General features: G+C 26.0%; 1 protein-coding gene across 3 annotated transcripts in view; it reads right to left on the bottom strand.

Moving 5' to 3' along the window:
* LOC114121572 (probable G-protein coupled receptor No9) overlaps positions 1 to 27,963 on the bottom strand; it is a 143,713-nt gene that overhangs the window by 8,205 nt on the left and 107,545 nt on the right. The gene's annotated exons all lie outside the window — the stretch shown is intronic.

Raw genomic sequence — 27,963 nt, 5'->3', positions numbered from 1 at the left:
TATAACTATTCAAATATCTATATTGAATAAAGCTAGGTACTTACTTAAAGTCCCCAAAATTTCTATCAACCGTTTAAAATTACATTAGTGTTATGATATACTACAATACTACATAGCCCAAATAGTATAATATTAATTATTAATTGTTGATAATGTTGTATATTGAGTGATTTCTTTATTCTTTTATTAAATTATGAGCGATAAATATACATATATTTAAGTAACAATTTATTAGGTATAGGTTTTATAATAGGTAATATGATCAGAGTTAATTTTGAATAGTTTTTTTTTCTTTTGTTGCATTTTAAATAGTAAAAAAAATACCTATCTATTACAAATATGAATTTTTTCTATATTCAATTACATATAACTCAAATCTCACAGCCCAATAATTTCTCATTCATATAAATATTGCTTGTCGAGTTTTAATCGTAATAAGTTTAAATGATTTATACTATATTTTGTAAATTTTAAATGTTCAGTATTATTTAGTTGTTAGTTGAATTTAAGTTTATGGAACATAGTTACTTATTAAGGTAATATATTATGTATTATGTATAATAATGATACATTTATAATATTATAATATATGTGAATTAGTATTAGTGCGTAACGCGTATTCTCTAATAAGTTTTGAAACTCTCAATTTGTTATGAAGATCACACATATGCAACCATTAAAGATTAATTGAATACATACTACCAAGACTTAACGGTTATTGTTATCTTTAATCGTTGTATATTATCATATAATATTATGATCCCAATACAAATTTAGAGTTTCCAAACTTTACACACACACATACTGCACTAATATACTACGTTTAAGTAAATGTCTACAATATTAATCATAGTTGGTGGGTGACAACATTAATTTATAAATCAATATAGTATAATGATTATAAAATAATACAATAGAAAAAACACTTGTTAAAATATTCTGATCCATTTTGGTCAAATTATTGATCACGTTTTATTTTTTCGAGAAATTGGTGTGGTATGATATTTTCTTGACTTTTTGGGAATTTAGAATTTGCTGGAGAATAATCGGTATAACGAATAATACCATTACATCAGTGATGCAGCTTATGCTTTCTGGAAAATCTCATCCGTTTTCATTTTTTTATATTTTATGCAGGTTTATATATTATTCTTGTTTTAAAGTAAAAAATACGTAGTGTTTAATGTGATTCTACCATTTATACTCAATGACAAGAGAAAAAGTAATGGTTCTTCCTAGGATGACGATAACGAGAAGTCTCCGAACTCTGTAGCCGTTGAATAATAATAAGATTTTAGTGGAAAGCATTACGTTTACGATAGATAGCTGTCTGTTATTTATTTCCTTTCCACATTGTTGTGAGAGAAACAAAACAAAACAAAAAAAAAAACCGCATCATCGTACATTTGCTCCGACCACGCGAAAGTGTACACTTACCGTACGTGTAAAACTTTTAATACGACCAGTTCTGGTTATAATGTAGTATTATAATACTTTAGGTAATACCACCTTCAGTGTGGGCAATTTGGTTACACCTGTGTTACATTATTGCAAGTAATAACGGCCTGGCACGGTATGTCGAAAATGATCGTTTGGCCCCTTACTAGAATGCATCTATACATAATATTATAATGTACGTCATAATAGTAATTAATGTCGTCGTCTTCGTTGACCGTTGTTATGTGCATAGGGTTTACAGTCGAAAATTATTGCACTTATACTAATTAAAAATGTACAAAGCAATAAGGGAACAGCATAAATAGTATACATATTATATAATACCATTGATTATTATGAATACTAAGTATTTATAATCAATGGCAATACACACAATGACTGTGAGCGAGTCGTCCGTATTGACGTCGGACAGTCATCATTCGATTTTGAATTATAAAATATACGGAGTTTTATAAAATTATATGTTTTACTGAACGTTTCATAAACAATTTTACCTAATTACGGGTCTAGGCGTTTTATAATATAACTTGAAGGTTCAAGGGTTTGTTAAATTGTTATATTTCATATTTCCGACACTAATATATGTACAATAAAATCTATTACATATGAAGTGATCCGTTTGATAGGAAACGCTCTTTTGTCTTAGCTTATTTTTATGATTTTTAAATGAAAACGTCTTTTATAGTTTGATATATTTTTTTACAACCTTACATTATTTACAGACAAATTAGATCGTTTTACCTATTAAACACTATATTTATTATAATATATGTTAAAGTTTTAACTTTTATGATGACAACATATACTTTTATTTTTGTAATCGGAATCAATTTCTTATAATATTGAATATTTAACAATCAATACATAATATTATTTTATTTACTTAAACAAATGAAGTGAAATGAAGAAGGGTTGCCTGAACATTTGTGGTCCATTAATGCATTATTAAAACTTTTAATACTTTTAAGAATAAATTATTTGTGCTCATTTAAATTTATTATTTAAGGAGATAAATCGAAATTTTATGAAAATTATTAAAGAAATTTAAAAATAATAATAATAACAAAAATAATAATAAAAATAATAGTACTAATAATGATATTTTCAAAGCTTGCTACTACATATATTCATATAAATATTATAGTTTACTATACTAATTATATAGAATTATTTAATACATATTAAATTCTTCGAGAATATCTACATTATGTATTAAGACAGAAAATTCTATTTTTAAAGCAACTTTAATACATTGTGCTGTCGTATATATACTTTTATTATAAAAATTATTTGGACATTTGATATTTTATTTAAGTAAACAAGTAATTATCATGTTCCAAGCCAACGAAGTGAATACATTAAGTATAAAATATTATTTTAAATGTGAAAAATTATTAATAATTTGTATGCAATCGTAAAAAAAACAATAGGTAAATAAATTATTAGATGGGTTATTAATTAGAAAGTCTTGCGTTTTATTTATTACAACTAAAATATACACGACCTTTAGTTGATATAAATTAAAAAGTAGTAATGCTCTTTACATTGGTGCTGCAAGTGATGATTAATTAAATCAAGTTTTGAAAAATGACATCCTATAGTAAGTTTGTAATTTTCTGTTTTTGCGTTTGTAATATTGTCTATATAGAAACTATAAGTAGATATGCGCTGTTTTCCATACCGTTTGACTGATTTCACTTCTCTATAGTAAACAAGTATCTCGATGTATTGAACAAGCCTAACAGTATAACCGGGATAGCATAAATTAGGCCTTTTACATTTACCGTGTATTGAAATAACGTAGAATAAGTTTAGTTTAAAAATTAAAAAATATAATTTTTAAAAATAAAATAGTTATTTACATAGGTTCTAACACGGTATAACTGCACTCAATGCATAATCTGACAATCTTACAATTATTCTTATTGTGTATAAAAATTAATCGGTAAGAATAAAAGAACTTTTTCATAGTAAAAAAAAAAAATATATATATTTTTATTATAATAAATTAAAAATGACGTAAGGCTATACATTTTATAATTAAGTTTATATTTTTGCATACAATGTAATGCTATTATAATACTTAGAAAAGGTCAATCATGATTATATAATTATATAATCAAACTTATGTAGGTATTATATTAGAAAATTAAATTATTTTAGACTTTAGTTGAAAAAGAAGAACGTCTTCTATGTTTTAATTGTAATTAAGTGACATTTATATCTTCATATCTTATTAGTAAGTTGTTACAATGTTTGAAAAAAATATCAAATTATAATCTATGATCTAGGATCTAGGTGCTCATTATTTTTGTATATTTTCAAGTATGTAAATAAAAAAAAAACTCACGAAGAACCTCTAATTAAATTTTAATATATTTAATAATCAAACATTTTTAATAAGAGATAACTTTTTTTTTATCAAAATTTGTAAAAAAAAAAAACTGAAATGAAAAATTTCAAATGTTTAAATAATTTGAAAAGAGATAAAATATTTTGAAAATTATTCTATGCTTAGTAAATTACATGAAAATTCTGTAGAAATTTAAAGTATCTAAAGTTATTTATTTTAAAGTTACACTAAAAGATATAAAATCTTTATTTTTCAAATTGATTTTGTATAAAAATTCTTGTTTTTTCTAAATTTTTTATTTGTTTTCCTGATTATTTAGAAAAATACTAGGAATTTTTTTCATATTTAATGTAAAAACTAGATCAAATTTAGTATATTATGCTATCCAAAATCACACTCAAAATGCATAATCAAACCATTTTTTCAACTATAACACTACACAAACAAAAGCACATAAAAAAAAAAGAAACAACATTGTTAAATAAAAACATTTATCGTTCCACACAAAATCCAAAATTATTAAGTATCTACTAAAGAACGTCATTTATTTTTAATTTTTCTCATTGGTAACTAAGTACAATTTTTATTTTGCATTATACCTACCTTTGTAAAAATACGACGAACAATAAAAGTAAGAATTACTTTACTAAAACTTGAACAAGTGCTATCATATACATGCGTATTGCGTATACATTTATAATGAACTTTAAATATTTGTATATTTTAGATATTGTTTAAACTTTGTATTACAGTAATTGTTTTTAAGTTTATAAGATAATGTTGTTACATAAAATATAATTATATGTATACATTGTGGTACACTAAAAATTAAATTATAATTAACTTCAATAATATATTATATACAGAGTGATTCTTTTATCAAAAAACACTGATTGTTTCAAAATATATCAACATTTTCAAAAGTATTTTTCTTAGATAGATCTAAGTCAAAATAAAATAATATAATGTTTTTTTTTTTTAAATATATTATATTTTTAATATTTTTTAACATCAAAATGATTTAAGTTTTTACTTTTTTGAATGACAATATACATTTTTAATTTAATTTTCTGAAGCAGAATATTTTTCGTACTATTTTGACACAAATCGAATTTTGAACGGGTAGTTTATGAGATAAGTATTTTGTTGGCTAATAGTTTGTGGGGTATTCACGAGGATACCGTAATACTCAACTCCGCTTAACTAACCAATAAATACTCATACGTTTTAACTCATAAGCTGCTTGACGAAATTTTTATTATTATTAATCAAATACTCCAATAAATATTCTGCTCAAGAATAAAAAATGTATGTTCAGTTTTCGTCGTCCAGTGCTCACGCATAATTGTTACTCTCGGGAAATGTTCAAATTAGCATACCTACCAAATTTATCGAATGTTATATTTATCAATGCCTTTTTTTAAACAGTTTAATGACTTGAAGTTTCTTTGAACGAATTTCGCCATTTTTCCAAAGAACAGAAATTCAACAAATTTGAACAATATTTAGCAAATTTAGCATTTCCTAAAGTACAGTCGTGCATGATGATTTTTGGACTTAAATAAGATAAACTTATTAAGCCAGATATCAATACTTCAAAATTGGAACAAAATGCATTACCCATTATCATAATTAAAAACCAAATATCTAATCAAAACTATACTCACAAAGAATAATAATAATAATAATATTCTCAATTGTAAACTGAAAACAATGAACGGTAATTACTCCCGTCTCCAAAAACTTATACCTATACCGTCACCACTTCCAACAGCAGCCTGACATCTCAATACTTGGCTGAATAGCCAACCAACACATTTTTAATACATAAACACATGACAAATCCTACTCAGTTGTGACAAGTAATGACATTACTCAAAACAATGCAACATACATGCTATAATATACCTTACTTACTTTTAAATGGCAACCGTTGAAAACTACTTTTTAAAATAATAGAACTAATATTTATTTTCCTTTTTATTATAATACAAAATTTGTTTTATAATTCGGTTTTTTTTATTTCTTATTATCGAAATCATAGGAAACCAAGAAGCCTTGAAATTCCAGGCATTATGGAGCTAATGGCAATAGCAATAAAATCATTCTATTTTTCAAACACATTAATTCAATATAGAAAAAAACAATGTATTTGACTCATATGACGTAGGTAGTATAATTATTATTTTTGTAAGCTAATAATTTGAATTGTGAAGCTATTAATAATAAAAAATAATAGTTATTGGAAATAAACATAATATAATTTTTCTGTAGACTTAGAGTATTCGTTTATGAATAGGTAGGTTAATTAAGATTATTTAAGTATGAAAAGTGTAATTAACATTATATATTATATTAATAGAAACTATTTGATATTTTAGTTAAGTTAATAAATCCCAATGCAAGTTTTATTTAATACAAACACTACATTATAACGTGGTTTTATCACATTAATGATAATTTTTCACGCATGCATCTAATACAGTCCAATAATCATAATACCTACCTATACAGTTAAATACCTTTTACCCTGATTTAATTCCCACATTATGTTTGAGGTTTTTATTATATTAACTTATGCAGATAATGCAAATGTCATATAATATTTTATATTTTTACGGTTATCCGTGTATTTTATCCGGTGGCGACGTGAATAAAATAGTTTACATTTAACGCATTTATTTACGAAACAGCTATACAGCGAAGACAAAAAGTTCCAAGTATACATATACATATATATATATATATAGTAAATCTCAAACGATTTAAAATTTTATTTCATGAAAAAAGTTTGTAACAAAATGTCGTAAAAACACGTGGGCCAACAACATTTAGCGCGATCTAAAACTTACGCCGTTCAAAATATACTTAAACTCTTGCCTTTATAAAAAATATTGCCATAATATATTCATATAATATTATTGTATTATATAAGCGTAATATGCTCAAATTGCTAAAATGCTATTTCGCGATGAGCAAGCCACCACCCCATGTACGGTATATGTATAATATAATATATACTTATATGGGTACATATACGAATATGCAAACGTTTTCCAAAAATACGCCTCTTTTACTCGAACATACACATAGACACTTTATTATGATAATAAAAATAACAATAATATATAAAACAATATTGTTTTGGTAAATGATTGTTTAAAAACGTACGCACAATTTAATTGCCGGCGGGCAATCGCAATTGCATTTTTAGTGTCTTTATCCCAACCCTATGGTTGATTTATTATTAAAATTATTACAATAATGTATTATACCAACTCACATGGTCTAATAATAAAAATTAAACAAACGCTGCTAATTGTTATTAATTGATTTTTTTTTTTGTTCACATTATACATTAAATGCATTAAGCGTACTACGATTATGTAATAATAACATGAAGTACGTTATTAAATTTATTATTATTGACATGTAATATAACATATTGCGTACTTAAGCCGTACAGGAAATTATCGTTATGGGTGTTCGGAAAGTCGATATGAAACTCATAGTATAATTATATACTAATATAATATAATAAAATAGGATTGTTACAATTTGCTATGCTATAACATGACATACAATCAGGAATGTATTAAAGTTCCGAGAGAGTACTATCGGAATTATTTAATGGATTTAGTATATTATTTTCCATAGCATCTTGTGCATTTTCATTTGTAAATCAAAAGATAAAACTTTTTCTAAGGTATAAAAAATGATTTGTAATTCGAAGTACCTGAAAACCGAAACTTACCTACATGATAAGTGTATGAACTTGGTTTCTACATACATTATCTTTATACTAAATAATTAGCCTGAGTTTTAATTATTATTTTTAAATGATATGAATAAATATTTTAAAATTTGAGCTTGGCTTATAATGACTAATGTTTGAAATTTGACGATAATGGTAATTTTAATTGATAATAGAAGGATACATGATGTATTTAAGATGACATTAAACAAAAGTATATTTAAAATGTTCATATGGTTGAACCAATTTGTTATATCTTTAATTTTATAGTAATTTGATTTATTTTATCAAACTTAAATGTAAGGATTTGTTTAGGAAATTGCAGGCTTTCATTGATAGGTGAAAGTGATGTTGTAGACGTACAAAAATATGTCTTTGGAATTAATAATTTACCAAATGTTATAAAAATTGTTTACCAGATGATATTTTTAATTTGGACAAAATAAGATTATTTTTTAAATATTTATCTGAAAAAAATTTGTACTTATAGACCAATCTTGTTCAAGTGGAAAACATAGCAAAGAAAAAGTTACCATTTTTGTTAGGAGCTAATATGTCGGGCACAGGAAAATTAAGATCACTTTTGATTTGTGAGTCAATGAAAACACGATATTTTAAATAAGTAAAATCATTACTATTGGATTATTATACAAATATTCACATTTCCATAAATAGATATGTAATATAAATGTAAATTAAGATATTTTTGTAAGCTACACAATATATATTATATATTATATTATCATATACCTACTATATATTACTTTAAATGTAATAATAATAATAATTTGATTTTTTTTTATTTTTATTTATTTATTATAAACTATTTTTATACATATTTTGGTATAACAATATAATATATTAGTAATATAATATATTTTATTAAATTTTGATAATTCAAAAATTGTAGTAGGGTGAATTTTATTTTGCTCCCTTCTCCTTCCCTCGAATCTTGAGTTACCGAGAGTCGTCTCTACTAAAATTTCACATTTTCATAAACCAGTAAAAAGTTTTAAGCAAAAATAAAAATCGACGAGATACTCTGTAGATAATTATTTTAACTCAACGGTATATCTCAGGCAATCTAATCTATAGCTAACAAAATAAAATTGGTTGTACTAAACGCACATTTGATTGTACTTTTGTATAAGATGGAAACAATACATGCCGCAGGTGTGGCACTTCTTAAGATTTATCGTGTGTGTGTCGGATTGAGAGGTGGAAACCGCAGAAGTATTTCTCACACAGTTCTCTACATAAATGGAACAATTTAACAGAAAAAAAGATTTAGAGATTATTATTTTAACAATACATATTATTGTATTATATACTTTGAGAAAACTCCTACGCCTTTGTGTGTATACCCACACACCCACACGCGCACACACACATATATTATATTATCGTACGGTATACTGATGGGGTTGAAACGCCCGAATCGTCAGTCGTTTTACTCGTTTCATTGTTGTCGTTATATTATATATTACATTGTATAAAATAGTGGCAGCAGTCTGTACGTTGGAAATTTAAAGCAGTGGCGGCGGCAGAGTACGAAAACAACTTTGAAGACGGCCGCACACAACTTTCTGGCGGCAACTAAAAAGTCGATGAGACCGAGAGTAAAAGTTTCGGGCTGCGGTGCGAGCGGCCGAATGAGAAATCTTGTCAGGTGAAACGCAAAACGACCACCATCAGCTGTATGTGCGCATTACACTGCAAACTGATGTAATATACATGAAACGTTACCCGACGAATGCGATGCGACTGCGATCGAACTATATATTGTGTTCCGTTTTTGTGTAAAAAAAAAAAAGGTTACACGTATTTAGACGTCATATGGGACCAATAAAAATTATTACAAATTTTAATGAAATATTGTGTATACTGCAGTATACTTGATGCAATGTTCAATTTGATTAGAAAGTATAATGATGTGACCGCGGTTGAAATAAAACAAAATACAACGTATTTATTATTGCTATTACCATTTCAAATGTATTTTTATCACCGAATTGAAACATTGCATCATTGTATCGACCTATATATGGTAGGTGTGGTGTAATTTTGAATTTTTTTTTTTTTTGTAGGTACTCGTGGTTTAATTTGACGTATAATTTACAAGTTACGACACACGAGTGCTATTAAATATGAATTATTATAAGTAATGATATTATTTTACACTAGTATATATATATTATACTTGTTTATTTTTGAATCTGTAACAAAAATATGAGCATAAATGTTTGTCCTACTTTTTAAGGATATATCACAACATTTAAAACTGTCATATATCTTCAATGAACTTTGTTTTAAATAGTTTTACAAATTTCTTGACAATTTTCATTGATAAATAGTTTAACTGAATATAATGATTTATATTCTCTTGACAAAATGTTTACTAAAGAAATTCATATATTTTGTATTCTTTATCGTAATTATGAAGCTTCATAAAAACAACTAGTATGATTATAAGTTTTTAAATACATTTTTAGAGTTAGTCATAAAATAAAATTGATTTCGTTTCTGTTTTTGAAATAACTATGATATTATTTATTGTCATTTTGATATTTTATTTTATTAATTCCAGTCGTGTTTAAATAATTTGTAGGTACCTACAAGGGCTTTTAATAATAAAATGTTAATTAATGCCACTTTAAACTGATATGATATCAATGAAAATTGTTTTTAATTTTTAAAGTTTTAACCGATTTGTATTTTATTATTTTTTTTTATTTTTTAATAATAATAATAATATTATGACTATTTTTTTTTATTATTATTCGTTTTAAAAATCATTTAAAAATTAAAAATAAAATAATTTTATAACTGTATTTTTTTAAATTAAGAACATCAATAATAATAAAATAAAAAATGTTCTAGATGAGTTATAAACTCACTCTATATTTATAATAAGATACTAATAATGTTTTACATGAATATAATATTAACAACAATAAAAAAGTTACTTTTGATCTAATTAAAAATAATTTGTATTTAGATGAATTAAAAAAAAATTATCGTTTTTTTTTTATTTATTTCCTTTTTCTCTTGCTTTAAAAACAATACAAGTAAGCACTGTGGAGTATTTTTGTATGCATATTTTTATAAACAATATTTTCCACGTTATGCTAAATTTTGGTAAAGGCAAGAACGAGAATTATTCTTGATTTATTTGTCTACTGTCACATTCATAGTTTAAATGAATTTATATTGTAAATAATTTGATACTGTTACATATAGAAAATAAGAAGAAACAATTTATTTATTAATATTTAAAACTAAATGCAGAATAATATCATATTGTTCTTAGAAGGAAATAATAAACAATAATAAGTAGACACATGATATGAATACATTAAGAATTGAAGCTTTTAAGCTTTTAAATTGTTTACTTTCTGTTAGTTCTGTTGAATGAATGGCGCGTTACCGATACAGTAAGCATTCTCAAAGTTTTGTTTAGATAAAAATAATAATATAATCATTGAATTACAGATCTTTGTATGCTATAGAATTAAAAAAAAAATATTTAATTTTTTTATTAAACTTAAGTTAGTTCAATTGTATCATTTTTATTTGAACTTAAATTTATTTAATATTGAAATTAGTTTCATTTTTAAGTGAGTCTTTGTACATTTATTTACTGAAATTAAACATATTCTTTGTCTGTTATAGATTTTTAAAATATAAAAATTGTCTTTATTTTTAACGAAACGTATTTTTATTTAACATACAATTTTCGTTTGTTGATTGTTTTATTAAAATTATAAATTTTCTTTAAATAACTGTTTTATTTAAATAAATCTTTGCTAAAAATAGTATTACACTTGTAATACTATAGAACTATATATATATATTTTTAATTCAGTTATTTTTAACTCTATTTTAAACCAATTTGATATTATATTACTATAATATTTTATGTCTTTTATTTTAATTAAATAGTACTACAGTTAACATATTAATAAGAACAGTACAGTGATTTAATATTAAATAAAGATACATGATAATTTCACTTAACTTCTTCAAAACTTTTCACTTTACGAACAAGATAAATAACAATACACATACTATTATAGTTTTAGTTTCAAAACTTTGAAATGTTATAACTTGTCAGTCGAATATTTTTTAATATTTTTTCGACACATAAAATAGTTACAACATAACTATGAAAATAAAATGAATTTGAGATGTTTTGAAAAATATATTTTTGTAATATGAATTCGATATATTGTATATTAATTTTATTTTATACATTTTTATGTAAAAAAAGTATTTTATAGTTTTTAGCTACTATAATTATACGAATTAATAAGATTCAACTCATAAAAAATGGACAATATTTAATATTTATCCCTTTTACCGTTCACAAAAACTGAAGTAAGAGTGAGCATAACGATTCAGTCAGTGATCATCATGGTGTGAATATTTAATATTTATGACAATTAGTTACGTATCAATGTAATATTAAAATAAACGACTCCTTTATTAAACACATGAAGTAGGAAGAAGTGTAGTGGTATATCACTCATATATAAACATATGGTTACTAATTTTATTAAATTAATTTATTTAACTAGTACAAAAAAATACAACATAATATGTATAGTAGACTTTTTTGTCAAACGGGGCAGCTTATATTTAAAATACAATAATCTAACACGTATATTATCGTAAATTATCTTGTAATTTATTATTATAGTAAAAATTGTCATCCACGAATCGGTAAAAAAAAGTCACCGGAAATTAAATCCTCTGGGGAAGTGGAAAAAAAGCGTAGGTACTTTGATGCGTGAAAGTGACTGAACAGAAATGGCTTTACGCTAATTTTGCCATTCACGTTAGCTCCTCAAGCATCACACAGTTAAGGCGTGAAAATAAAGAAAATAATTGAATGACTCCTCGGAGTGCTATATTATTATTCTTTACGTTATTTTAAAAACTGGGGCAAAATGTTAAAGATCCTTTATTGCGTATACATCAATATATTTAGTAGTAAAACGATGAATATTCATCAACATTTAGTTTATGTTTTTAACTAGATATAATTACTGTAGATACGACTACTGAACACTCGCACAACATTATTAAACTAAATATTTTACGTAAATTGATTATTAAATACGTAAATTTAACACGTGAAAAACTTCTTATTTTTGATTTTATTATTATTAGTGATAATAACGTTTTGTATGTATACACCGACGGAATCGAATAATAATCTAATCGTATAATGAATTATAGTGCATTAGCTCGAGTTCAAGAATTATCTTAACTATTGCAGCAATAGATACACCTATAATATTACGTTATTATTACTATGTGTTGTAGTAAATGCGTTTAGAAAAAAAAAGATATAAGTTTGACAAGTTGCAAATAGACCTATAAAAGTACCAAGCACTTATGATGATTATGTTTAGGGGTAAAATATATGTTTATCTATTTTTTTCGACACATCGTATTTTCGCAAACAAATCCGAACGGTTTTAGTTTACGTATTTTTCGTGCACCACGCTTTATAACCGATCGCCGTTTTTTCGACAAAAAATCTCGATGGCGATAAGACCGTGTCTTTTCCTACCGTATAATAGGGTACCTACTAATTTCCAAGCAAGCAGTTTATTTTTATTTTTTTTTTTTCTAAAGCCGATTGTTGTATCCGATAAGACGCCGCTTTATAAAACCCCATCATCTGCCAGTGCAGTTCACCGCGATAGGGGGAAGTGGAGTAAGTCTTATTTTGCACGATCGAAAATGTTAATACGATTCATATCAGTATTAGATAAACACACACACACACACACACACACACACACACACACACACACACACACACACACACATATATATTGTATACCAGCTCTGACCCAGTTGAATCGTTTGTCATCGCTACAGCCGCCGCCGTCACTGGCTATATTGTGTTTTTTATACGGTCTGAATGCACGGGAATCAGCGCAAAGTCGTTTATTGTTATATTCATACGCACACATTTGTATATAAAGATATAGGGTTAGCTGTGGTTTTTCTTCCAACTGCCCGTATCGTGTCGTCACGGTATACGACCTGTATATGCTCCGTGTGTTGCGTGAATTGAATAGGTCACGCGATATACCTGCGACGGCGTGCGTACAGGACTACTACTATATACGCGTCACCGCGGGCGCTCTACAGTAGGTTTGGTGATGGGGTGGACGATTGGAGTAGGGGTTGATTGACGATGGGCACTCTAAAGGGATGGTAAAAATAGACACACCTCTACTCCTTCTCACCCGAGTCCGCCGAGCAGTTGCCAGGGCAAATAAGGTCAACCCCCGTACCGCCGGCCTCTGCGCAAAATGCCACACAGACAATGGCGGTGACGGATTTTTACTATACATACTTATGTATGTATAATATAATAGGCTCAACTGACCAAATCCTTTCCGCGTTTTTACTCCTTTTTCTCTATCGGCGAAGACCAATTATACGACTCAATGTGTATTGTTGTATTATTTGTATTAATATAGGCGAGTACTGGTATTTTAGTGTTTTTAGTAAATTAATATACCTATAATATAAGCAAACTAATTTGTATGATGCTTATAACGCGAGGTACAAACAGTGAAAAAATATCAGAAGTGAAATTTGATCTAAGCTTTTAGTAGCTTAAACTTTTTCATGTGGTTGTGTACGTTCTTTTATAACCATCCACCATTGACAAACAACCACATATTTCATTAAAGATTGGAAAAAAATAATGTCTTAATAAGACCCTACAAAAATAAAAAAATCTCGATGTTATAATAATTGGATATAACATACTGTGATAGCAACTTATATTACGGTAGAATATTATTAAATCTCACTTGCGAATTCATTTTGGAACTCGATGATGACTTAATAAATATTTCACTATGCTTCAGTAATTAAAAAACTTAACTTTTTCTATTTTATTTGTATTTAAGAAAATTTCAGACTGTATCAAAATATTTAAAATAACGAATATTGTTGATTAATCGATCTCCAGATACAAATTAAAACCTTCGTAGACCACAGAATGATTTATACATTATTATCGTTATAGTAATGCAATTATAAACCAGCTGTCATATACATTGTCAACACAATTGTGATTACTGTAAAGTTGATACACTATTAGCTATATAGGTACTTGTTTAGAATGAGACTCAATCATATATAAAACATAAAGTGATAAATAAATACACTTAAATTACACTTAACGTAAAGCCAAATATTTCCAAGTGTTCTGGATAACACGACAATCCTACAAAAAGCATAAATAGACATGCACTCCATTTCCACATGAATTTAAAACAGCACGTCCAACAGAAAAAAAAACTATAAAAAAAAAAAAAATACACGTCATAATGACTAGTACGAAGAAGTTTATTACTAGACCTGATAAATAATAAGAATTGAACTTTCATCAAACATCAAACATTCGAGTTATTTAGCATTGTCAAAGTATCGCTCTTCATACCATTTTTGTGACATAGTGGTTCAACAGAAATAAAGCCGTTTATCGAGATTTGAAGATATCACTCAAACAGGATGAAATCAAAAACTTTTCCAACTGCATAAAAACTAGAATTGTATCCCAACGTGACTGCTTAACAACTTCTTGACAACTCGCAAGAGATTAGCCACCTTAAGATGACGCAACACCCACATGCGTTGTCTCCGTCTTACAAGTGGGTAATATAGCAAATTTACGCTCAGAAGATCGTGTTTAGTTCCGGTAGTTTAAAAGTTAATAGACCTATTATGAAACTTGATGATAAGTATATTATTTGTGTTTGTATGTTGATTTTTTACGATAGTTCAATTTTTTAGCAAGTTTTACGTCTATGATACAGCGTATAAATTAACCGCCGAACGACTGTGACGACTTATATCTCTTAACTTTATGTTTATAATTAATTAGATTGTATAGAAATGTCACCGCAGACCATTGTAATTTTTAGTCACGCCTTTTTAGGTCAAATACTGCCTGCAACGATTCGCTTGCGTAAGCCAGTCGTGTGTCCCGGACTTATAAATCACCCCCATGTAATATGTAAAATTTAAGAAAGTTAAAAAATAAAAACACGTGATACTGAAAAACCTTTATTGTATAATTATTTAGGAAGACAGAGTGTCCAATACAAACCCACCATTTCATTCTAAAAACTATTAAAAAAATCAAATATTAGAATCCCATGTATCATCAGAATACATTTTTTAATTTATAGTCTTCATTTGATATGTCAATGTATAAGTATTTTTGCTACCTAGTTAGTTTGATTTTATATTGAGTTGTTTATTAATATAATACAAATATTACTATAACATGAATAATTTTAAAATCAATTATGGATAAGAACATTGTATTGATAGAGTAAAATGTAATAATATAACATTTATTATATGAAATACATAATTAATGCTAAATAATATTATAATAAAATTTTATAATATATTATATTATGTCTATACATACACCTTCAATTTATTATTCATTTAGTTAAAAAATTAACACAATAAACATTTTCTTAGAAATACTTGAAAAATAAATTAAATTAAATTCTGATTAAACCAAATCGCTAATATTACTTACAAATTACAATTTAAAAAATTAATTAAATTACAATTTATTACTTTCTTAGAATAAAATAAATCCAAGTATAGCCAATATCAAGATAAAATTAACTTTTATACGAGTATGGTCTTTTCTGATCTGGTGTCAACAAAAGAATAACGTATTGACTAAATGTCAAAATACAAATACTATAAATATCATTTATAGTGTTTGCAATAAAAATTTGATTTACTACTTTTTTTATTTTTTTTATTTTTTATAATGGTGTTAAAATTGTGCAAAACTAAGTCCTCCTATAAAAATTACACTTTTCTGAACTTCTGAACATCTATATTGTATTAACTAACACTAATCCGGACAATAACGGTTATTGTTGTTATTCAAACTCAAACGTTGTTTAAATTTCTTATTCTGGTATTTGAACAACCAAATATATTCAGAATACATACAAAAATTCGAAACCCGAATACAATTTTTGATTTAAACTCTGGTTTAAAATTAGTTTCAACATTACGGATTTGAAATAAAACCAAGAAATTCAAACGCTACTTAAAAATATTTTATACGTACAAATACACACACTTAATTTATAATTAGTAGGTTTCTAGATTAGGTATTATTTGATATTTGCCATGGATAAATATCAATTCATCAGAAAATTTTTTTTGAAAACATTATTTTATTTATTTTTTAATTAACAACAAATTAGTTCAACGTATTAAACTGAAAGCAATTTTATATGCTCAATAACTCGATAACCCGAATAAGTAATATTATATTTATTTTGATAATTCAAACGAAATGTTGTACCAAAAGATAAATAAATCAAGATAAAATAATATTTAACCTATAGTAAATGTACACCATATCACGACGCTCTGTATGGAAGATCCGACATTATTATATTTTCAGTATTACAGGATACTTCAAATACTTAGAAAAAATTGTTTGCCATCGTGACTCGTGAGTTTGTTGTATAAAAAAAAGTTAAAAAATAAAAGTATGTTAGTATATGAAGGTTTTTTTTAGACATACCTAGAAGAAAAAATGTATAATGAAAAAACGTATTGGAAATACCTACTTTGAAAGTAAAAACTTAAATACATAGGTCAAGTTCATATTATCAACAAAAATGTGAAATTCACCACACATAATAATCATGTACTTAGTAAATTGTACTAAATGCAATACAAATTAACGTTAAGAAAGTTGGACATATTACAGTATTACATTTAAGAGAGATTTTTTTCCAAACTATACACTTAGTACTCGTGTTGCTGTTTGAGAAATATCATAGCGAGTATTATAAAATGTATTGTATTTTAGCTGCCCAGTATAAATAATAAACATATGAATTTATTTTTAAATTAATTTTAAGTATCCAAAAATATTTTTTGATACGCTATAATCATACATTGTTATTGATATTATAACAATTATATTGTTATAAAGGTTAATATTAATAGAACGACTTTACAATCTAATAAAATAAAAAGTATTTGTGAAAATAATATATACTTTTAAATACGATTTAGGCTGTGACCAGAGCAAAATAAACAATGACAGTGTAAAAGAATTTTGTTTTAATTTCGTAAGAAAAAAATATTATTGAATGACAGCACCGATGCCAGAAATTTTCTTTTCACCACAATTAATTTAATGTATTATAATATATTAACAGAAGATCAACGTCATCATCTCAGAAGTACAATAATTATTGTATAATTTTACTGTGTGCTTATTTACACACACATATATTATGCACGTATATTTACTTTACAACAGCAGGATAACGGAAAAACATAATGTTCCCATTCATTTGGGTAGGTAATTAAATTTGTTTAATGAATCTGAACAAAATGATGATCGCGAATGTGCTCGCGCGCTTGCGTTTGTGTGCGTGTAGTGATGAGTGGGAAAGCAAACAAGGGTGAAGTTTTTCATTTCCAACCCACCTGTAATCCCCTATCTTGTAAGTAGTCGTCCCACACGTGTATATAATCGAAAACGTCAAAGTGAAATAATTACGTACGACTATAATGGTTGTGGCGAACACACATGATATACCTAGACGATACTATAAATGTTTCTATGATGCACCTAAGTCTGTTTCTATTTGTGTAAACATAGATACTTGTAAATTGTAAAACAACGTTATTATTCATTAGCGTTGGTTAGTTTTCGAATTACTCCGTTGTTTGCGGTAAATAACAACAATACAAATAATAATAATAATACAATTAGAAGTAGAAATGGATAGGTTTCATTAATTTTTAATATTGGTTTTAAAATCATTCTTAAATCATGTAAAAATACTCAAAATATTTTGAAACTTCACATGACAAATATGTTATGTTATAGTGCAGCGTACTATAATATAACCGTGCGTTGGTTAAGTACACTTAAACAATTATTTGTCAAATTATTGTTATTCAATTTTTTTAAATAGCTTGGTTTTATTTTAATAAAATAATATTAATTTTTTTGGTGTTGAAACAAGTTAGTCGTACTATTTCCCCCAAATCAATAAAGCAGTCATTAATGATTGACATAATATAATAACAAATACGAGTTTATTTGAAATCACTAAACATACATTGTTCATGGTTTTATAATTTGAATGTCATTTGTCTTGATTTTGTTTTTTTATAGCAAAGAGAAAATATTTTCTTAGTGTATATACATAGTCAACATGTATACGTAAATAAACGTGGTAAATTTGTGTATATAGTATATACAGATAAAAATGAGTTGAAACTGCTCATTTTAACATATTATTAATGTACCTTATAACAAAAATAAGTAGACCTCTGGTATTTAATTGTATGTAGTCTAATAATTTATTGAAAAAATAATAGTCTAATTAACTACCAAATAAAACTTCAGATATAAAATATTTATGGTATGCAATAAAATAAATCTTTATTTTTTTTCTTTTAAATCGAGTGAAACAAAGCTTAAACAATACCGCTCTTAAAAACCGTTCGTAATATATGGATTAAACATATTTTTTATAATAGGTATTATATTGGTTTAATATAATTTAGCAACTTATACTGGATTTAGCATGAGTACTTTATGTGGTATTTAAATATTTATAGCGAGTGTTAAGTATGTGTATATATCTGTAATAAAAATTTAAAAACAAATATTAGCGTATAAGAGTACAATTTAATATCAACTTTAAAATTCTAAGTAAAGAATTTTATTTTATTATGACTGCAACTTCATTAGACTTTTTCTACAAGTTATGATACAAATATATACATTTATAAAGTATATAAATCTAGTGTATACTTAAATACTATAATAACATAATTATTAAAACTAATTTTATAACGTTTAATTAATATTTTATGCTTGAATTATTTGTCTTTGAATTTTCGTTTTTTTTATTGTAAAATATTGATTTTGGCAATGTCTTAAGTTGAAATTCTGTATTTTTTAGTTTTTTAAATTTTGGTGGATATTTGTGGATTATCCTAATATATAAAATAAAAAAAGCTATATATGGCTTGCCACACCACAATACTACATACGAATTGTTAAATCATCTCACGAAAAAAGAATAGTGATTCATTCAGCTCACTGGTCTAACACAATATAATAATAAAATAATTTCATTATAGAATTCATAACATGCATAATAATTTATTTTGTGTATAAGCCTTTACGGTTTGAATGTAGGGTAAAAATATTTTGTTTCTATTTTAGTTAGGTCATGGAGTGTATAAGCTTAAAAGAGTAGAAAATAATAAAGATATTCAAAAATAGACGGGTGTCATATTGTACGTGACATACTGTAGTTTTTTGTGTTGTGTTTTGCTGAGCCGAAAGTGCCTTTGTATTATGAAATTGTGTACTAAGTTAAGTTTTATTTTGTTGGATCAGAAGGCACACAATATTATAATATTATATCGTGTAGTCTAAGATGTCTAGGTAGTAGGTACTAATATTGTGATGTGATTTATAATACTTTGAGTGTTATGCAAAATTGTATTTATTATTCAGCAACTATTTATTACCAAAACCTTGTTACCGTTATTTATTAGTCTTGTGACATAATATGGAGATGCATGGATAATTTTTGTTTGGGAAAATGGCGCATTTTCTGTTAGTCTCGGGTAACGGGTACCGCAGGGACCACAGGCGGAGCATTACGATTCTGATGAACTATAATTTGTGTACACTAAACAAATAGGGATTATATCAATACACAAAGAGAGAATAAAAAATTATACTTAATGATAACTTATTCTTTGCTGAAAAATACATGGTAAGTACCATGCACATGTTTTTTTAAATTAAAAAGAAAATAATTTTTTAGGCATAATATCACCATATATTATTACCTACCTATTTATGTTTTTATCAAAGTAACGAATGATATTATCGTAGTAATTCATGACAAGTGTAATAATGAAAACTATAATTATACTAATTCCAGATAGGTTGCCTGGAAAAAGACACATATTTACAGATAATAATAGTACAAGTATACATACGAGTATATAATATAGTTTAAATTGACCTAAGCCGAAATTTCAGACAAAGAAAATGTAAAAAAACCCCACATTTTCAAAAAAAGTTTGATATAATATATTATTTGGGAGAAAAAAAATTTCACTTGATTTTACAGACATAACCTTCGTTTCAGTAAACGTAAAAATTCTAATAAAATTTTTTATAATTTATATAATAGTGCATTATAACATAAAACATGCAAACTTATTTTTTACAAATCTTTGTGTTATGCTGTGTCTTATCTTATACATTATTATATTCTTATTAGTTTATAGGTACTTTAATTACTTCAATAACTTTAGTCATATCAGTCGTATACACAATTTCAGAGATCCCAAAGTGTACAATATTGTTAATTATTTATACGTTTATTCCGTAATCCGTAATGTTTGTGTACTTTTTGAATAATTTTCATAATAATAATTATAAAAGTAATTTTTTCCATTTATCAAATCGCCTGAAGAAATGTAATGAAAACTATTGAATTTATGTATTGTAAAATAGTTTATAAGGGTGTTGGCATACCATACCATATTTAAGACTAATATATAATATATGTATTAAACTTTATCATTGGTACATTGATTCTGCAATTATTATCGAGTGGTTATATTTCAACTATTAAATACATGTAATGTTACTGGTTTATAATCTTTGTCTTTAGAACAATTTTACCATGCTCACTCCCCACACAAACAACAATTTATTGATATAGCTTGTTGTATCCTTTAAACCTTACCCTTACTATTATATATATTATTATCTATTTCTATACTACCTATACTCAATATAGGTATTTACCAAACATAATTTTACATTTGCGTTTACACGTGACCATAATATACAATAATTGTGCACCCCACCACGAAAACGTGCCACGAATTTTTTTCAGGGAGGATTGTCATTTTACAAAATTTTACAATATCGTAAAAGATTGAAACTACAAACGACACGCTCCAATACTTCTGGAAAGAAATTTCGGATTTGTCAGATTCAACAATCTACTGTAAGAACGTCCCTCATTATTTTTTTTTTTTTTTTGTACTACCTTCTTCATAAACCGTGAACAATGCAGATAATATGATTATGTTTAAACTTATAATTATAATATAAAAATAACTACATTATAACAAATTTATGGGAACTATTGTTATTGATTTGTTTATTGTTAACACATTTTAATTAATATTCCTGTAACACCAAAAATGTAAAATTTACAATTCACTTGAAATATATTGTACTTTATTTAATTGTGATTTATTTTATAATACATAATAGTAATTTAGATAATAGCGTAGTTGTTTTAAAAAAAATATTAGTTATTTATACGTGTGTAAAGGAAAATTTAGAAGAATATAAATAACAAAATAAGTATGAATTCCTAACTATAAATAATTTGTACACTTGTAAGATTTTGACTAATTTTGATACGCTTATAAATAAATATAGTGACTAAGTTTTCGATATGTTTTAAAATATTTAAAAAATTAAACTAAGTGTAAGATGTTCTAACATAAATATTTATTGTGAATTGTAAATTTGTATTTATTTTTAAGTAATACAAAAAAAAAAAAAAACAATTTTGTTGAATTACTGATTTTGAGTGAAAGTCTAAATTTTAGATGCTGCAATTAGCTACTTATTAGAAAATATCCTTTTAGTCAAAAATTAAACATATTAACAGCTCCAAAATGTAATTAAAGAAATAATAATAATAATAATAATAATAAAAAATACATATCATGGAAAAGTTAATAAATTTATCCCAAAATTTATACAGAATCTAAAAAAATGGAATAAAGCCGATTAAAGACGATGTATAATTAAAACAACCAATAATAACGCAAGTTTCACTTTCTAATGTTTTAGAATCTATACATTGCTTTATTTTATTATTAACGATATTAAAGGTATAATATTATATCATTTAGTTTAAATAACTACATCAGTGAAATTTAAAACTAATAATAAACAAGAACTTATATACGATGACTTTTGTATAAGTTATCGTCTAATTTCTTATATATAAAAATCCTAATTTTAATCATGTTATATTTGCACGTTGTACCCTTATACTCAAGGTAAATTTGAGATATTTTTTATAAACTTGCAGAATTTTAATCTCACCAAATATACCGTTGTTAGTTACAATAATTTAATAATGCTGTCAATGAAGTAAACACTGCCTATATAATATATTCATATAAATAATACGAAGCTACAATAAAGAACAATAGCAATTACTATAATATGTTTATATGTCGCATGATTAAGATTTTACCCAGATTTTCCGAACCCATATTATATGTATAACAAAACGCACACGTCATTTTAATCAAATGCTATAAATTCTAATTAAGCGTCATCCTAAAATCGCATATGAAAATGTCGCTTTTCTTCTATGAAACTCGTGAATAATATAGGTGACTGATTGCATACTACCTTTACGAGCTATCCGGCGCATAATCCTCTAGGCGTTGTATCGAGCATGAGATCATGTAGAGATATATTCAAGAACCGTTTCACCGAAATTTCGTCGCACTGCACACAACTATTTTATATACGCGCAGCGATGCGAAAACAATTTAAACAAAAATCATCGTTAATCGAGCGATCATTATTGTACGACTTGTACGGTTGGTGGCTTACGAAAAACATGGTAGTTACACACTCACCACTTGCATACCTTATACCGTATAAGATATGGATAGTGGTAACTAACATGTAATTTATAGAAATTCACTGGTTAAATTCGTAGATAAATGCTGTTTTCATGGTAATTTTATTTCATCGGTAAGTCTGGTGAGATTATAAACAAATTTGGTAAGCATGGTTGAATGAATATTGACCATATGGTTTACGGTGCTTTTGGAGAAATTATAAATACGATATTTTTAGTCATCCAGTATTTTATGAAATAGTCGTCACGCCCATTTTTTTCAACGTTAATTTCTGGCGTTTAATTTAAATTACACTATTTTTTGCATTTTAACTTCATATACGTCCGTTGTATATAATTGTAGTGTTATGACGTACGTTAAAATTCGATTTATTACCAATACAATTTCTATTGCTACCATGGACGTCGGTTTAACCGAAATTTACAAGGTAGAATGATTATTTAAGGTAGGTAAAAGGTAGGATGCACAAAAAATGTTTGCAATATAATAATTTGTGAAAAAAAAAGTATATTAAAAACGCACTGATGCTGAATAACATGTTTAGTCCAACAGAACTCGATATATATATATATAAACGGATAAATAGCTTTAAAAAAGATTTAAAAAGTTGGAAATAAATGTCACAATAGACTCATAAAGTCTAAATTTACGGGTAATTTTATGAAGAATGAAAAAAAAAGTACGCACAAATTCACTATTTATTCACTAGACCATCTTACTCATCTTAGGGTAATGTCGTCTCATACTCCAGTATGTTTGTTATTCAAAAATTAAAACCTAGTTACTCTATTCACATAGTATAATATATGTATAGTTGAAAATCCGAAGAACACCTTGGTAAAATAATTGCGTAACAAACAGTATGACTTTTAGTAGTTACACCCAAAAACAAACTAGTATATTACCATAATATTCATATCAAGTATTATTGTGCATTATCATCGGTTCGTTTAAGTGCTGGTGACAAATAGCTAATTATATTATGCACATCTTTGTAATTCTGTTATGAGCAAGCTTATGTCTGGTAAAACTGTTATCGATATTATGATGAACATCAAAATGTTGTTTTGGATAAATTGGTGCGCAATATTTTGCCTGTCACACAAGCATGATGAGTTTCGAATAATCCACAACGCTTGGCGCTCAATAAATGATTAATTAGTAATAAATAAAAACACATTTGTGTTTATTAAATTATATGTGTGTGTATATATGTGCATAAAATAAACCTTAATTAATTATCATCAACTAATTTATAAACTAATTTATTATGTAGTAGCAATATGAAGCAAAATCATAAGTCATTATTTCTAATTAAAAATTACAAAAATAATATACAAGCAGAAGTTAGGGTTAGCCCACTGAGGGTTTGAAATAAATAGCTGTACTCATGAGTTTGATTATGATAAAGGACAATTTTGCATTTTTTTTTATTTGGTATAATATTATACATGTCTATCTTCAAAAACTTCAAATTTATTTCATTTCATTTTTTTTTCACGTTGCGAATAAACGATAATCATTGAAATTTGCGACATTATTAGTATAATACTATCTTTGCTGTGAATTAAATTATACACACATAGTAATCTGCTTACCCGATCCATTATTGCTCGATTTCACGTCTATATAATATAGTATAATATTGATAATGTATAATAAACCTTCAACCGTATTATCATCGATAAACACTGTATAACATTTTCACTGGATAATTAATAATCGATTACATACGCTCATCTGTCGTTCCCCACTAACGATCGGTGTTTTTCGACCGGTTCGATTAAACAAGAACATTTGTTCGCGTTAATTTCCTACTTGGTAGAACTAAAACCATTCCGTTGATTGACCTTTACCCGAATCGAAGCATCGGCCGTTTTAAATGATACAAAAATTTAACTATTGGACAGTACACACTAAAATATAATTTCGGTTTTTGAGCTTAGTGTGATTATACAAAATACTAGTAATAATGTACAGAAGAAAACGTACTATATTATCACAGCCATAAATTATTCAAAGTATTTTAAATATCTTATAATATTTGAATATTTTAAATAAATGGTATGCTTTATTTTTTAATTTGATTAATTATTTTATTTTTTATAAAATTGAATTAATTTTTGTAAATTCTTATTATTACAATTATCAATTTTTGTTAATTTAAAAATAAAAATTATTAAGTGATTTAATTTATTTTGTTCTTTTGTCAAATTTAACTAGAGAATACCCCAGCTGGTACCCCAGTTGAGGTTTCCATATAAATTAAAATTAAATATTATTTGAAATTTAAAATAATTTAATATTTAGTCGATATCGATAATTTGTGAATTTAATAGTAGTATTATACTCAATTTTAATCTAGAGAAACTAATATAGATAACTAATTTATTAATATCTGACAACAATTTCCTAGCAAAATTTCATAAATATATTTATATTTTACTATAGGTACGTGTATTTAGTGAGTAATCTATATTATTCGTGTATTATTTATTTATTAATTTTGAAATAAAGAATAAGTAATTAATGCTCTAATTTAAAATTAACCGGCGTTTAAATAACATGCAAAAATGTATATTATATAAATCAAAAATATATAAACTTCATTAGTTATGAGTTTTTAACTTACAATACAACTAATAAAGTTTAACAATTAAGTGTTGATAAAAATATATTAGACGTTTAAGCCTAATTGAAAAAAAATTAGTTTTAGGCTCCTACAACTTTTTCCGTCTGCTCTAGACATTATACTCGGTATGGGTTAGGTTATGAATGTTTGGTACGTACACATACCTATCGTAAAAAATAAAAATACATAGATATATCGAATATATGCGTTATATTATATATATACATAAATTATAATGTATTATGCCGATATCGGAGATACAATACATAACAAATGTTTTGTCGCATCGAGATAAATCGTATGCGTGCACTCAGTATATATAGCATGGGCCTCCTGTATAATATTGTGTAGGTACACACGTACACATAATATTATATTATATATTATATCATTCGTAGTGATACGATTTTTTTTGATTTTTTTATTATGATTAATGATATAAATTATTTCGGATTAGCAACACGACACTTCATATTGTGTTTGTGCGGTTTTGATGAATCGATAATAATAATAATAATAATACTACACGACGCGTTTTGAATTAATATCTCGTCTTCATACTCGATTATACGACGTACGTATTACGTATAACCGAATCTGAAATCTGAATACGCGGCGTCGTGAAAACGGGTAAGTATGAGTAAATCATTGCCCCGATGATCGTACGTCTACAGGCTACGAAAATGGTAACATATATTAAGAAAATTTAATATTTATGAATAACAGTTCTTAAATTTATATGGGCTGCACATTTTTGTTACGATTTGTTTTTATGAAATCACAATGTGGGTTATGTATTATAATTAGTTTTCCTACATAATACGATTACCCTATATTGTGTTATATAATATTATCCACAACTTTTACTCGTTTTTGTTTACTATTGTATTTTTATACTACGATAATCATACTAGTTGAAATCGCCAAGGACTTTGTATTATATACTACATGGTGAGCATGAATCAGTTCTTACTTTTTATTAGTATTTAGTATTTGATTTTATTATTATTGTTATTATTATTCTATTGTATTTTATACGCTAATCGCTACGGTAGTTGCCATTATTAACTATCCACAATTGTGAATTGTTTTAGATATTATACCAATTTTTCTGTTAAATTAATTATATTAGATACATACAAAATACAAATTGTCAATTATCGTTGTCTATGTGAATAGGTACTATTCAAATTTAGTTGAGGCGGCTAGCCAGTCTGCGCATTGTCATTCGTTGTAAGTAATGTAAGTAGCTAAACTATTTTTTATTATCATCTTTTTGTATATATATATATATATATATATACTGTAGTTTTTTGTGTTGTGTTTTGCTGAGCCGAAAGTGCCTTTGTATTATGAAATTGTGTACTAAGTTAAGTTTTATTTTGTTGGATCAGAAGGCACACAATATTATAATATTATATCGTGTAGTCTAAGATGTCTAGGTAGTAGGTACTAATATTGTGATGTGATTTATAATACTTTGAGTGTTATGCAAAATTGTATTTATTATTCAGCAACTATTTATTACCAAAACCTTGTTACCGTTATTTATTAGTCTTAAGTATACATAAACACATATACATATTCGGGGTGAATATTCTTTTATCGAAAAATTCTCATAGTTTCTAAATCTATGAACATTTTTAAAACTGTTTTATCAACATAATATTCAGTCAAAATACATAAAACACATTTATTTTTTTATTTTTTATTATATTATATATTTTTTAAGTTTTTACGTTTTTGAATAAAATCATACATTTTTAATTTCATAATCTAAAGTAGAATATTTTTTGGAATAATATTTTGATGCGTTAAAATTGAAATTCAGATAAGTAGTTTAAGAGTTGTAATTGTTTAAACTGTTTAAAGTTTCGGTGAGCTGAGTAGCTAGTAGACCAACATTTTGCGAAGTATACGGGTACCCACTAACCCATTCTACTCCGCTAACCAAAACTTTAAACAATTATAACTCTTAAATTACTC

The sequence above is a fragment of the Aphis gossypii genome, chromosome 1, assembly GCF_020184175.1.
Source record: "Aphis gossypii isolate Hap1 chromosome 1, ASM2018417v2, whole genome shotgun sequence".
In the NCBI taxonomy this organism is placed as follows: Eukaryota; Metazoa; Arthropoda; class Insecta; order Hemiptera; family Aphididae; genus Aphis; species Aphis gossypii.
This window is presented reverse-complemented; position numbering and strand designations above follow the sequence as displayed.